This window comes from Bos taurus, chromosome 25 (genome assembly GCF_002263795.3).
Source record: "Bos taurus isolate L1 Dominette 01449 registration number 42190680 breed Hereford chromosome 25, ARS-UCD2.0, whole genome shotgun sequence".
Lineage (NCBI taxonomy): Eukaryota > Metazoa > Chordata > Mammalia > Artiodactyla > Bovidae > Bos > Bos taurus.
Window position 1 is genome coordinate 14973885 of NC_037352.1, and position 14228 is coordinate 14988112.

The window sequence follows — 14228 nt, forward strand, 5'->3', positions numbered from 1 at the left end:
TAGCTGTGTCGGGGGAGCTGACATTTTCATTAGAGAATGAGTTGGTCTTTGTAGTAGTTCATGAAACTCTTTGCACACCTAGCCACTGGTGACACTGCTTTGGTGTGGAAAGACACCTTGCTCAGCACCATAAGGCAATGGATCTTACTCTATTTACCCAGCTTAGTCAGAAAGAAAAACATGATCATGCATCATGTTAAGAGCCAGACTGCCTGGGTTTGAATTCTGACTCTACTGCTTCCTAGCTGTTTGACCTTAGTCAAGTTAACGTCACCTCTCTGTGCTTCAGCGTTCTCATGGGAACATGGGATAACAGTAATAATAGTATTGTCTCAGTTTTAGCTTCCTTGGAAGCAGACACTGAGACAAAGATTTGGGTGAAAGTAATTTATCTGGAAGGTTCAACCAGGCTCCTCTGCCTATGGAATTCTCCAGGCAAGAATACTGGAGTGGGTAGCTGTTCCCTTCTCCAAAGGATCTTCCTGACTCAGATTGAACCGGGGTCTCCTGCACTGCCGGCAGATTCTTTACCATCTGAGCCACCAGGGAAGGCCTAATTTACCTGGAAGATTCAGAAAACATGGGTAGGTGAGTGGAGAAGTGAGACAGGGAAGGGAAGGCAGTCCTAAAGGTGGTATCATTCTGCCTACTGCCAGTGAGACAGCAGTGAAGTCACTCCGGGAGGTGCTGATGGACACTGTGTGATATGCAGCTCAGAGTTATCCTTCTGGTAGGAGGAGTGAGCTGGGGTATTAGCTGTTGAAGGATGTTCCCAGGGCAGGGGAGCTGTGCATGGAACACGGAGGGATGAAGCCAACCTCAGCAGCCCAAGAACCCTGGCAAAAAATCCAGGGGCCGGAGGCTGGGGGTTAGGCTCACATGCCCCGCAGTGCTCCAAGCACCTACTTCCTCGAGTCGTTTAACAGGCTCAGCGAGCCCAGCTATGATAAGCCAGTGTAAGCACTTACTACCCCTACCTCCTGGGCTGGAGTGAGACTGGGTAAGTAAAGCCTGAACCAGCACAGCGCTGGCAGAGATAAAGTGCTCTGCAAGTGTTTGTTAAACAAAATACCTACCTGTATTGATCTCTGTGTGCTTTTATTTCATTAACTTCTTTAATCCTCTCAACTAGCCCTTGAAGGTGAGTGTTAGTATCACTTTTTTCTGAGAGAGGTCACAGGAGATAAGTTAGCAATCAGAGCATAAATTTGGGGTCTCAGCACAGGAAGCACTATGGTTGAATCTGGCTTCTGCTTACTAGCTGTGAGATCTTGGACAAGTGGCTGAACTCTTCTAAGCCTCAGTTTCCTCATCTGTGCAATGGGTGCAGTAAAAGGACTTTCTCAAAAGGCTGTTGTGACCATCAGAAAAGATTAATGCTTGTGAAGATCTTCAAAGTGCCTAATAATTAGTAGCAAGAGCAATCATTGTCGTTATTATCAGGAGTAGATGTAATAGTAAGAAACAGATGAAAAAGAATGAAATAATACAGTTTGCAGCAACATGGGTAGACCTAGAGAATACTGAGTGATGTAAGTCAGACAGAGGAGAAATATCGTATGGCATCCCTTATGTGTGGAATCTCAAAAGAAATGATACAAATGAACTTACAAAATAGAAACAGAAATAGACTCACAGACTTAGAGAAAGAACTTACGGTCGTGGGGAAGGGGGGGAAGGTGGAGGGAAGGATAGGGGGAAGGGATAGTGAGGGAGTTTGTACACATTGCTATATTTTAAATGGATAACCAACAAGGACCTACTGTATAGCACATAGAACTCTGCTTGATGTTATGTGGCAGCCTGGATGGGAGGGGAGTTTAGGGGAAAATGGTTGCATGTATATGTATGGCTGAGTCCCTTTGCTGTTCACCTGAAACTATCATAACATTGTTAATTGGCTATACTCCAATACAAAATAAAAAGTTCAATTAAAATAGTAAGAGGCAGACTCAAGATTTGAACCTAGGTCTGTCTGACCATATCTTATCCCATTGGTTCTGACTAGATTACCTGATAGGTATCCTTTAGAAGGGCTTCCCAGGTGGCACTAGTGGTAAAGAACCCTTCTGCCAATGCAGGAGACCTGAGAGACATGGGTTTGATCCCTGGATGGGGAAGATCCCCTGTAGGAGGGCATGACAACCCACTCCAGAGGAGCCTGGTGAGCTACAGTCCATAAGGTTGCAGAGTCAGACACGACTGAAGTGACTTAGCATGCACACACACATCCTCTAGAAGGAATGGTGGGCAGCTTCTACAATGGCTCCCAGAGGTCCCCATCTCCTGGTATTCGTGTTCTTATATGATCCTCTCCCCTTGAGTGTGGGCTGGTCCTAGGGCCTGGCTTCTGATGAACAGAACACAGTGGAAGGGATGGGATGGCACTTCCAAGATTAGGTAACTAAAAGGTTAGGTTGCTGCTATCCAGCCTGCACTCTCTTCCTCACTCGCTGACTCTGATGGAAGCCCGTTGCTATGTTGTGAACTGTCAGTTGGGGGATGGAGAAGCCCCCTGGCACCAGTTTCTGCCCACAGCTAGAGAGGAAGCTGAGGCCCTTACCCCCGAGAAACTGAATCCTGCCAACAACCACGTGGGTGGTCTAGGGAGTGGAGCCTTCTCTAATCAGGCCTGAGATGACTGCAGTCCTGGCTGATATCTTGACAGCAGTCTTGTCAGAGCCTGAATTAAACAGCTCAGCTAAGTGATGCCTGGATTCCTTGCCCACAGGAACTGTGAGTTGATAAATGTTGTCATTCGAAGCACTAAGTGTTGGGGTAATTTCTTATGCAGCAGTAGATCACTGACTAATACAGAAGGTATTAATTTGTTCTGAGGTTTCTTCTACTTCCAAGAATTGATAAAAGTTGATGTCCAGGCGTAGGGGTCAGTCAGTTTGGTCAGTCAGCGGAGTACAAATGAAAGCTATAGTCCTTGGGTCTGGCTTCTCAACGTCCTAAAGGGCAGTTCCTTTTTGTTCTAATGGGACCTCTAGAGATGAAGGTCAAAATAATGATATTATGGTACAGCTCAAAAATGGTGCTTTACACTGGTAGCTTTTAAACCTTTTTGATCCATGGAACTCTTCGTTTGAATCAAATTTTGCAGGAGAAGGTCCACCATGGAAACCAGGAAAATAAGATGCTGTCCTGGTGGGAGGAAGATGGAGTCTGGGGCCTACTTGGTGTCTAAAGGCTCCCAGTGTGCACACATGCTAAGTCACTGCAGTCGTGGCTGACTCTTTTCGACCCTATGATCAGTAACCTACCAGGATTCTCTGTCCATAGGGTTCTCTAGGCACGCATACTGGAATGAGTTGCCATGCCCTCCTCCAGGGGATCTTCCCGACCCGGGGATCGAACCTGCATCTCTTACGTCTCCTGCATTGGCAGGCAGGTTCTTTATCACTAGCGTTACCTGGGAAGCCCAAAGTGCTCCTGAGGAGAGGTCTAAAGCTGCTGCCTAGGCCGTGTTCCTCGAGAGAGACACAGATAGTGAGATACAATAAGCACAAGCCAGCACAGCTGCTGAGCAGGCAGGAAGGATATTGTGTCAGGGAGTCCGAGAGCCAGGAGGGCCGGCTTTCAGATGCGAAGACTTCCAGGCAGTCAAGTCTGGCACCGTCAGACAGAATACAGACCTGTGGGCTCTACAGTCTTGTCTTATGGTAGGAACCTTTGAAGGCTCTGGTAATGAGAGTGAGAACAGTCATCCCTTGGGGTCTGCTGGGGGTGGGGTAAGGGGTGGGATAGGGATCAGTTCCAGGACACTCAAGTCCCTCATATAGAGTTTGCATATAACCTATGCACATCTTCGTGTATCCTTTAAGTCACCTCTAGATTACTTAAATCATCTCTGGATTACTCACTTATAATACTTAATACAATGTCAATGCTATATGAATAGTTACTGTCATGTGGCAAATTCAAGTTGTGCTTTTTTGTACTTTCTAGAATTAAAAAAATTTTTTTTGATCCGTGGTTGATTGAATCCTCAGATGTGGAACCTACAGATACTCAGGGCCAACTATATAAGGCTTCATTTAGAGGGTTGAATATCAACAGGGAGGGAATACATGGCTGGAAATGGAAAGGCCCTGCTTCCTATTTTAGAATGTGAGAAACTTCACCTGCTGAAGATTGCCCTGTGATGGGAAATATAACACATGGACACTTCAGATAAAGATGTGATAAACAGTTGGATGTAAATGTGTTTCTTAAGCTTGCCTGATGATCAGAGCTATGAGATAGACAGAATTTGATTCTCTAGGGAAGGGGCCTGAGACGCTGTAGTTTGAACCAGTGCCCTGGATGAGTACCAGTCCAGTGGAGACACAGGCATTTGATACAGGAGTACTTATTCCTGGTTTAATAGGCTCACCTATAAAATGTTTAATACAATGACTAGAAGGTGTAAGGCACTATAGTGGCTCCAGGAATGCAAAGAAAAATGATACGTGGTCCCTTCTCTTTGAAGTGAAGTAAAAGTCACTCAGTTGTGTCCAACTCTGCCTCCCCATGGACTATACAGTCAATGGAATTCTCCAGGACAGAATCCTGGAGTGGGTAGCCTTTCCCTTTTCCAGGGGATGTTCCCAACCCAGGGACTGAACCCAGGTCTCCCACATTGTGGGCGGATTCTTTACCAGGTGAGCCATAAGGGAAGTCCAAGAATACGGGAGTGGGTAGCCTATCCTTTCTCCAGGGAATCTTGCTGACCCAGGAACTGAACCAGGGTCTCCTGCATTGCAAGCAGATTCTTTATTAACTGAGCTATTAGGGAAGCCCCTGCTCCTTAGGGGCCCACATATGGGTCTGGAAATAAAAAAGCAAGCATCTTTTCCAATGTGGCAGGATGAGATAGATCTTTGACAGAGGGAATAAAAAAGCAAAGGCAACTAATACATACGATTGTCCCTAACTCACCTAAATTATTTCTTTGTGGTTATTTAAAGTGAATATAATATAATTCAAATATGTCCTTGTCCACTCCTTCTTGGGCATATCCTTGTTCATCTGATTATTCCAAGGATTTCAATGGCTGCACCTCCCTGTCCTCCTGGAATTCTAATTAGCAAGTCAAGGGGAATGGGCTGGATTTTCACACATCCTTTCCCCAAGAAGGATTTCGGTCACACAGTCTCAGTTTTCCTGCCTGCTGTGTTCCTTCCTCAGACACAAAATTACCACCAGCTCCAGGAAATGAGCCCCTTGAAGGAAAATGATTAGCCTTGGCCTCAAAGTCCTTGCAGAAGGTTTGCAAACAATACAACTAGAAAGTATGAAGAACGGGGTGGGTTGCCTTCTCTTTTAAAAAATGATTGGATCCCACTGTCTTCTGAAGATGAATATTTCTGCTGGGCAGATTTGCTTTGTAAATTACAAACTCAAGTGGCTTTTTTTTCTTCTTGCTGCTTCAGTGAACCAGGAATTAAACATATTTGAAATCAAATAAAATGTGAGGGCTCTTGACGGGTTGGAATTCTGACAACGCTGGGGCTCAGATGTATAGGAAGAATATGACAATGTTGACACAATTGTTCCTGATGTGCTTGTGGGGATCTTATGGGGGACAAGGTGCTGTATTAGTGATGGAATGATATAGTAGTGACTGAGAGAGACAGGTCACTATCTTCAAGGGCTGAAAGTTGAGGGATGACATAGATTTTATATAAATCATAAGAAATAGAATATATATAAGTGCTAAGATGAAGAAAGCAGGCAGTCAACAAATTGAATGTCTGTCTACTCAATAATGCCAGCTTGTTTCTAGCAGTCACCAAAATAGACAAAAATCACTGTCTTCATAGAAGTGTTTATTTCTGGGTGTATATGTGTCTCGTGGGAGATAAGTGCCATCGTTTTCTCATTTATTTTGATTGTCAAATGGTGAGTGTTGTGAAGACCATGAAGAAAGAGAGGGTAAAGAATGTGTGTGTTTTGTTTGCCTACATGCACGCATACATTTGTGTGTTTTGTGCAAATACATGTTAATGTGTGTACATTTGGTGGAGAATATAATTTTAGATTGGTGGGTGAATTTGTTTTCTCTTGTTGCTCTAGTAAGTTACCATAAATCCAGTAGCTTAAAATAGCATAAGTGCATTGTATCACAGTTCCAGAGGTCAAAAGTTTAAATGGATGCAGCAGGCCTGCATCCCTTCTGTAAGCTCTCTGGGGGAATCCATTTTATTGCCTGTTCTAGCTTCTGAAGGCCACCTGCATTCCTTAGCTCACGGCCCCCTCCTCCACTTCAAAGCCAGCATCTTAGCATCTTCCAGTGTCTTTCTTTCTCTGACTCTGACCCTCTTGCCTTCCTCTTATAAGAACCCTTGTGATTACATCGGGCCCACCTTGATGGTTTAGAACAGTCTCCTCCTGCTGAGATTTAACTTAATCACGTATACAAAGTCCATTTTACCACATGGTGCAACCTGTTTATAGGTTCCTGGGATTAGGACCTGGATGTCTTCAGGGGACCATTATTTAGCCAACCACAGTGGCTAAGAAAAGCCTCATGAAGGAGCTATTTGATCAAGGTCCCAAAGGAGGGGAGGGTGAGAATAAAGCAGATTGCTGAGGGCAAGCAGGTTATAAGAAGAGGAAATAGTAGGTGAGTCTGGAGAGTGACTGGAAGGTTTGAGGAACAGCACAGGGTCCAGTGTGGCTGGAGGAGAGTGGAGTGATGGGGAGAGTGATGCAAAAAGGGTTAAAGAAATGATGGGACTCAATTATGCAGAATCTCGGTATAGGAACTGGCTTTCACTCAGAATGAGATGGGATCCAGTGAACCCATTGAGTATTGAGCTTCAGAGCTGCATGTGGGTAGAGCACCTAAGTCAGACTTAGAGGAAGGAAAATATAGACTAAGATCTGTGAGCTTCCCAGAGAAATCAGTATGAATTATAGATAGCAGTTATTGAGTGCTTTATGGCTTCCCAGGTGGCCCTAGTGGTAAAGAACCCGCCTGCCAATGCAGGAGACGTGAGAGACGGGGGTTTGATCCCTGGATCGGGAAGATCACCTGGAGGAAGAAATGGCAACCCACTCCAGTATTCTTGCTGGGATAATCCCACAGACATGGGGTTGCAAAGAGTCGGACATGACTGAAGTGACTTAGCACAGCAACACACACATCTTCTATTCCGCTAAGTACCTTCTAGACCTTGTAACACTCATGGAAATTGTTTACCCTTTAAATAAGTCCATAATGCCTCAGATTGTCTTGAGGCAGACAGATTTTTTGTTATCTTACAGAAGGAGAAGCTAAGGTTGATGAGGATTAGTATTAGGGCAAATTGCTAATAAATATGACAAAGCCAGAATTTGAGCTTGGGTCCTTTGTACTCTGGAGTCTAGACTCCTGTATCTATTGTTTTATTTGGCTGTCTCCCAGTTGAAGGAGGAACATGGGTCAGCCTAAGAGACCACTGGTACTTAGAAAGAAGTGTTGCAGACCTGATTCAAGAAGGAGCTTGCTGGGATTTCTCTGACAGTCCAGTGGTTAAGAATCTGTGCTTTCAGGCAGCATGCATTCAATCCCTGGTCAGTGAACCAGGATCCTGCATGCCACACAGCACAACCAAAAAAAAAAAAAAAGTAATAATCTTAAAAAAAAAAAACCAAAAAAACAGAAGGACCTTGCTTTTCCTGTTGGTTTTGAAAATTTGAGAGCAAGGTGTGAAGTTATAGAAGCAGAAGCATCTCAGGAAGGATTAAGAACCACTGTTTTGTGACCCATGTATCTTTTCATGAATTGGGATGCCAGCTGGGGAAGGGGCCAGAGGCAGGCACTTCTGCTCTGGGCAGCTCAGGTGAGTAACGCTGGGGAGAGTGCCAGGTGTATTCATTTATCGAGTCCTGACTGTGCCAGGAGCTGGGGACTCATCATGCAACAGGACAGAAGGTCTCTGTGATCATGATCCTTGCTCTTTGGATGGAAGACACACAACAGTATAGGATGAGGAAAAATTCTGATTAAGTGATAACAGGGTACTGTGATGGAGAATAATTCAGGGACAATTTAGATGGTGGTCAGGGAGGGTCTCTCCAAAGAGATGAGCTTTCCTTGAGACTGGAGAATGAAAAGGCAGCATCTATGGGAAAAGCCAAAGAAAAAGTGTTTAGAGGGAACAGTGCATGTGGAAGGTCTGTGTTGGGGATGAGTTCGGAGTGACTGAGGAATGGAGATTGGTTCCCGTGTCTGGGGCTGAGTGAGAGAGGCTGGCGATAAGCAAGCAGACGTCAACCTGAACAGGCCTTGTAAAGCTTGATCATAAGTTTGGAGTTTGTTCTCCATGGGATTAGATGATCAATGGTGGTTCAGGGCAGGGCTCCGCCTTAATCTAATTAACATTTTTAAAAAGCTGGCTCCGGTTGTGAGGTAGTCTGGAGGGAGCTTGGGGTGGAGTGATGTTTCAGGGGAGGTTAGGGAGATGTTGATGGATCACGAAGTGGGGAGAGGGGAGAAGAAGGAAGCAGAGGATATTCTAAGCTTTTGGTTTGAACTAGGTGGATGGTGATGGTGATTGGAGAGGACCAGAGGAGAAAATGCTATGAAACTGGGGGAGGCAGGGAGCAGTAAAGCGAAGAATCAGGGGCCTCAGATGGAATTAGAAGGCAAGATGGAAGAACTTCCGTGGCGGTCCAGTGGTTAAGACTTTGACTTCCGCTGCACAGGGTCAGGGAGCTGAGATCCCACATGGCTTGTGGCCAAAAAACCAAAGCATTAAAAAAAAAAAAGAAAACAGAAGCAATATTGTAAGAAATTGAAGAAAGACTTTAAAAATGGTCCACCTCAAAGAAATCTTAAAAAAAAAAAAAAAAGACAACAAAATGGAGGAGTCAAGGTACATAGAGAGACCCAGGCAGAGATAGCAGAGCTGAGCAGGATGAAGAGTGGGTTGAAGCTATGGTTGATTCATGTTGATATTTGGTAGAAACCCACACAATACTGTAAAGCAATTATCCTTCAATTAAAAAAAAAAAAAGTGGACTGAAGGAGGCTAAGGAGGTGGCCACCCAACAGGGCACTGCTGACCCATGCTCTTGGCATCTGGCATTTTTAGGGAACTGAACTTACTTTTGCCAGCATGCGGGATTCTACTGAGCTGCTTGAAGCTTGTCAAGGACTCTACCAAGGAGTGGATGTGGTAGGGAAAGAACTGGCAGTTTAAGGCATTTGGAGACTAGAGAGTGATAAAATCTACCTGGAAGATGCGTATGAGCCCTTCCAGAGGTGAGTTGGGGACCATTCCCACACAATGTGGAGACTCAAGTAAGCAGATATCCAGTGAGCTTAGCACCCCTTTGTTTTGAGATGGAGAACAGACTTTCAGGATGAGGGAGGGGAGTTGTTTACAACACAATAAGAACATCAAAACAGTAAACCTGGGTAGCAATTTGGGCGTTCCAAAGCACTTGCTGTTTTTCACTGGGGCTATTTTCCTTTATTTAACAGACTCTTGATTGAAGTATAATATATATTCAGAAAAGCACATTTACATAAGTGAGCAGCTCAATGAATTTTCAAAAACTGAATACACTCATATAACGATCACCCAGACCAAGAATTAAAACAGCTTTTGCCAAAGCACACTAGAATGACTATTTCTTTGAGGTCTCTCATGTCCATGCCCCAAATCAAGCAACCAGCCCCACTTAAATCAGTCAGCCCCAATGGGGTATGCGTGGAAGGTCGGTTCCGTGTGCCTTCCGGGTCAGTCTGAATCCCTCATCCCTTGCCTGTGTTCTGTTCACTTGCAGCTCACCTGACTTGCCCAGCTTTCTCAAATGAGATACCAGCGGGACTTCCTTGGTGGTCCAGTGGTTAGGAATCCATCATCCAAAGCAGGGGACACTGGTTCAATCCCTGGTTGGGGAGCTAAGATTCCATATGCCTAGGGGTAACTAAGCCTGTAGGCCACAACTACTGAGCCCCAGCACTCCAGAGCCCATGTGCTGCAATTAAGACCTGATGCAGTCAAACTGAATGAATACATTGAAAAAAAAAAAAAGGAGACACTAACTTTTCAGTTTCTTGGGTTCTTTCATTGATCAAGGACATAGCCCCCTTCACAGAGCCTCCTCCTTAATCAGCTTTATCCCAAACATGTAGATATGCGTATTTTACGTCTTCTTTGTTTCAGGTAGCTGGAAGCACTACACAGAACCTAGAATTTTTAGGACAAGACTTCAATTTTTAGGTCTGAGAAGATAATGTGGGTGAAGAATGAACTGAATGAAGAATGAGGTATTTTAATTAAAATCTTTTTGGAGGGAGAGAAGTCAAAGATTCTTTGGTGTGCCAAGGAATGCAAAATGCTTCTGTGGTTTCTTCTTTTCCTCAGATTTGAATATCCTGCAAGGCAGGGGGCATGGCATGCTGGCACCTGGTGGGGAAGACCAGGGGCCCTGGAGTCAGTGAGACTGAAGTTCAGGTCCTCCCTCTGATTCTTGCCAAGTGTGTGAACTTGATGATATTTTTTTTAACTGAAATTCTCCAAGCCTCTGTTTTTCCATCTTATAAAAAGGATATCATAACAGGTACCATTTCAAAGGAAAGTTATGACAGTTAAAGAAGAGATCACATGTAAAGGGTTTGGCACAGAATGTATTACCACTAGACTGATTATTCTGATCATTAAAGGGATAATAATTGCCATTAGAACAATGTTAAAATTACTGCTGAAGCTGTTATTATGGTTATTATTACTGTTGCCATTTGGCAGGTGGTGAAACTGAGACCCAGATTAAGTGACTTGTCCAAGGCCACAGGGCAACGCCTGTCCCCTGACTTTTAAGCCAGCGCTCTCTGTGCTCAGCACGTTTCCCTAATTAAGCCCACCCAGGCCCCCTTCCCAGCCCATCTGGTCACCAACGGCAGCTCTGATGAAGCAACAGGGGCAGCTGCCAGCTTGAGAAGAGAGACTGGCCAGCCCTGTGTGCGGGCATCATTTAATTAGATGACCTCTGAAGCTGGCTTTTCCAGTCTACCGTCCGGCCTCCAGAAGAGCAGCATTAAGGAGTTAATGGGGCTTGGCGGAGGCAATGGGCCATCTGTTCTTAATTACCCAAAGTGCACAAGGCCGAGGGCAGGCTGGCATGGGGGTGGCAGGGCACTGCCAGCCTGGCTGCCCTCTGTCAGCTGCCTGGCCTCACGCCTCCCTCCATCCCTGGGTCCTCAAGTCCCTCAGTTTCCCTTCTCCTGTTTCTCCTGCCTCTGAGGCGGTGAAGCAGAAGTTCATGTTCAGGAACTGCAAGTGATGGGAGTAAGAGATGGGGTAACTTGCATTTGGTTCTCCAGATGCAGAGCCTGAGGCATGGATTCCTGTGCCAGTGACTTTTGGAAGATGAAGGGCTGAAAGGGGAGTGATGGAAGCAGGATGGGGCAGAGGAACCAAGCAGGATGGAGGTTAGTGTCACACTGGGGAGCTCTGGAGCTTGAATCCAGCACAGAGTTGGTCCTGCCTCAGTGCAAGAGGCTGATGCAGTTCCCTGGAGAGGACGGTGGGCAGCTGTGTGTTGCTGTCAGTGGAGACTCACAGCAGGTGGAGGAGGGGCGCACCCGCCAGAAAGGAAAGCTGGGTGGGGTACCAAGAGAAGGCTACCTGGCAGACCCTTGAGAAAGAATCTCCTTTGGAAAGGAAACAAGCCTGTTCTCTGCTTCCTTTTTCACCCCTGACAGGAAGGGGAAAAATTATGTCCCTCACTCCCCAAGCCTTGATCTGTATAAAGCCCTTTCTGCTTTTCCTCCGAGGCAGATGTTCTAGCTCAACACCTAGATGGACTTTGCATGCAGGTGTGGGTTTGAGTCTTGGTTCTTGTGCCCACTAGCAGCTGACCTTGGGAAACATACGTGACAATTCTGCTCAGTCTCCTTGCCTGTAAAATGGGAATACTAGTATTTGTTACCTTTTGGGGCTTTCTGTGAAGATTTAGTGAGGTGGTGCTTGTAAGGTACTCAGAACATGTCAGCATTAACTAAGAATTCCTTAATTGACCTCTCCTCTTTCTTTCTATTATTATTACTGTTGTTGTTGGTAGAAGTGGTGGGTTGCTATCCCCTGGCAAGGTAATGGGCTTGGTTTGGAGTGGGACACAATTCCATTTAGGAGAAGAACCAAGACCCATTCCCAGATGATGCTGTGATTTTTTTTTTGAGATAGTCATCAAAATTTACATTTGCCAAGAGGCACATGAAAAGATCTTAATGTGTGTGTGTATATATACACTACATCTTGTATACAAAGGAATACTACTCAGTCACAGAAAAGAATGAATTTTTTCCGTTTGTAAGAACATCATTGGGCTTGAAAGCTGTCATGCTTAGTGAAATAATTCAGACAGAGAAAGGCATATACTGTATATTATCACTTATATGTGGAGTCTAAAAAGTAAAACAAACTAGTAAATATAACAAAAAAAGAAACAGACTCACAGATGAAGAGAACAAACTGGTGGTTACTAGTGGGGAGAGGGAAGCAGGGAGAAGCAAGATAGGGTGGAGAATTAAGAGTACAACCTACTATGTGTAAAATAAGTTACAAAGATAGATTGCACAGTGCAGGGAATATAGGCAACGTGTTACATTAACTATAAATGGAAAATAATCTTTAAAAATTGTAAATCAAAAAGAAATTGAAGATCACTGTGTTGTACACCTGAAACTTACATAATATTGTGAATCAACTAGACCTCAATGAAAAATCCATGTGTGCATGTGTTGGGGGCTCCTTGGTCTTCCCCTGTGACCCCTCAAGAGGAACTGTGATGGAGTAGAAAATACGTAGTCAGACAGCCCCAGGATTCCTGGGGGGGGTACTCTGTCTCCTGTAAGCTGTGTGGCCTTAGACACAGATTTATTATCCATAAAATACCCAGCTAGCAGTGGTGTTGTGAAGAGTAAACAAGATGATGCCTTGAGCCTAGGTCACGTGCGCTGTGGAAATGCACAGTCTGGGCTTGTCTGGTGTTCTGGCACATTGTAGTTGCTTAAAATAGGTTTCTCTTCTCACAATAATGCTGGTATATTGTCACTTCTGTCTTGGACTGCAAACCATTTTGCTGATCTCTGGTCTTAGCCACAGCTTCCAGCCTCTTAGATTCTGAAGCCCTGGAATCAGGTCTCCGCTACAGTGCTTCTGATCAAGGCTTTGGCTGCTCCAGGCTACTGGGTGCTCAGGTATGGGACAGGGTTGGGTTCGAAGCCTTGCTCTGCCACTTTGTGAGTTGCTTACTTAATCTTTTGGATCCTGTGTCATCTGTAAAATGGAACCAATGTGTTCTTCTCAACATTGTTGTACAGTTTAAATTAGATAGTGCAGTTTAGTCCAGGAACTATCCCATGATCAAAGGAGAACTAACACCGAATGATGTCATTAATGATCTCAAGGAAGAACCCCATCCTTGTGGCCGTTTGGTCAGGGCTTTTTAGTGATTCTCAATAGTTGAGTCAACATGCAGAGCTGCCGTGGCCACCTCCATTTGATGGCTCCAGGCTGGATCCATTTACACCCTTAGATCTTGGCTCTTGTGTCCAGCTTTCTGGTGTACACCACGGGCTGTGAAGATGAGCTGAATTGTGAAGGAGTGAGTGTTGCATGCCCCTGTGATTATGGTAGGGTTTGATGCGGGATCCCTGCGGTCTGATGGTGGTGTTTGGAGACGAAATGTCGGGCTTGTGAGTGGACTGTTGGGTACCTTGGCCAGTGTTACAGCTTGATTGTAAATTCACTGCAGAGCTCCTCGTTGCTGTTCTGAAAATGATATCCCTCCCTCCCTTCCCTTTGTCTGGCAGGAGCTGAGGTTGCCATTAGTGCTGTTTACCAGACATTTCCAACTTCCTCATTTTCAGTCCTTGGCCAGGCCTTTATTTCCTCATTTACTTTAAAACTGGATATGGACCTGAGACTTCCTGTGGTCCCAGTAAACCTCCACTGACAGGTAAGAAAGTGGTGTTTGCACTATCCACTGACATCTGGGGTTTGCTTGTTAATTCAGCATCACTGATGTATCCTGACCCACACACCCGATGGATGCTTGCAAGACCCACAAAGCAGGGGACTCTGCCCGGTTTGTTCACCGTCCTAGTCCCAGGACCTAGCATAGTGCCTGGCACATCTAAGCAGTTGATCAATCCTTGTTGAAGAATGAAAGAAAGGCCTTAGGACCACCAGATCTGTTTGATCCTGTTTTTATCACTCATCAGCTATGTGAACTTTGGCAAT

The 14228-nt window shown here is 45.1% G+C and overlaps 1 long non-coding RNA gene across 2 annotated transcripts in view; it reads left to right on the plus strand.

Annotated features, from left to right (window-relative positions):
- The window catches only part of LOC132343847 (uncharacterized), a 30861-nt gene extending 19169 nt beyond the window's left edge, over positions 1-11692 (plus strand). For both annotated transcript variants that reach the window (XR_009492846.1, XR_009492847.1), the window contains exons 3-4: positions 10149-10545; positions 11306-11692. This is a non-coding gene — a long non-coding RNA (uncharacterized lncRNA). The remainder of the gene's footprint in view (positions 1-10148; positions 10546-11305) is intronic.
- The last annotated feature ends 2536 nt before the right edge of the window (positions 11693-14228 follow it).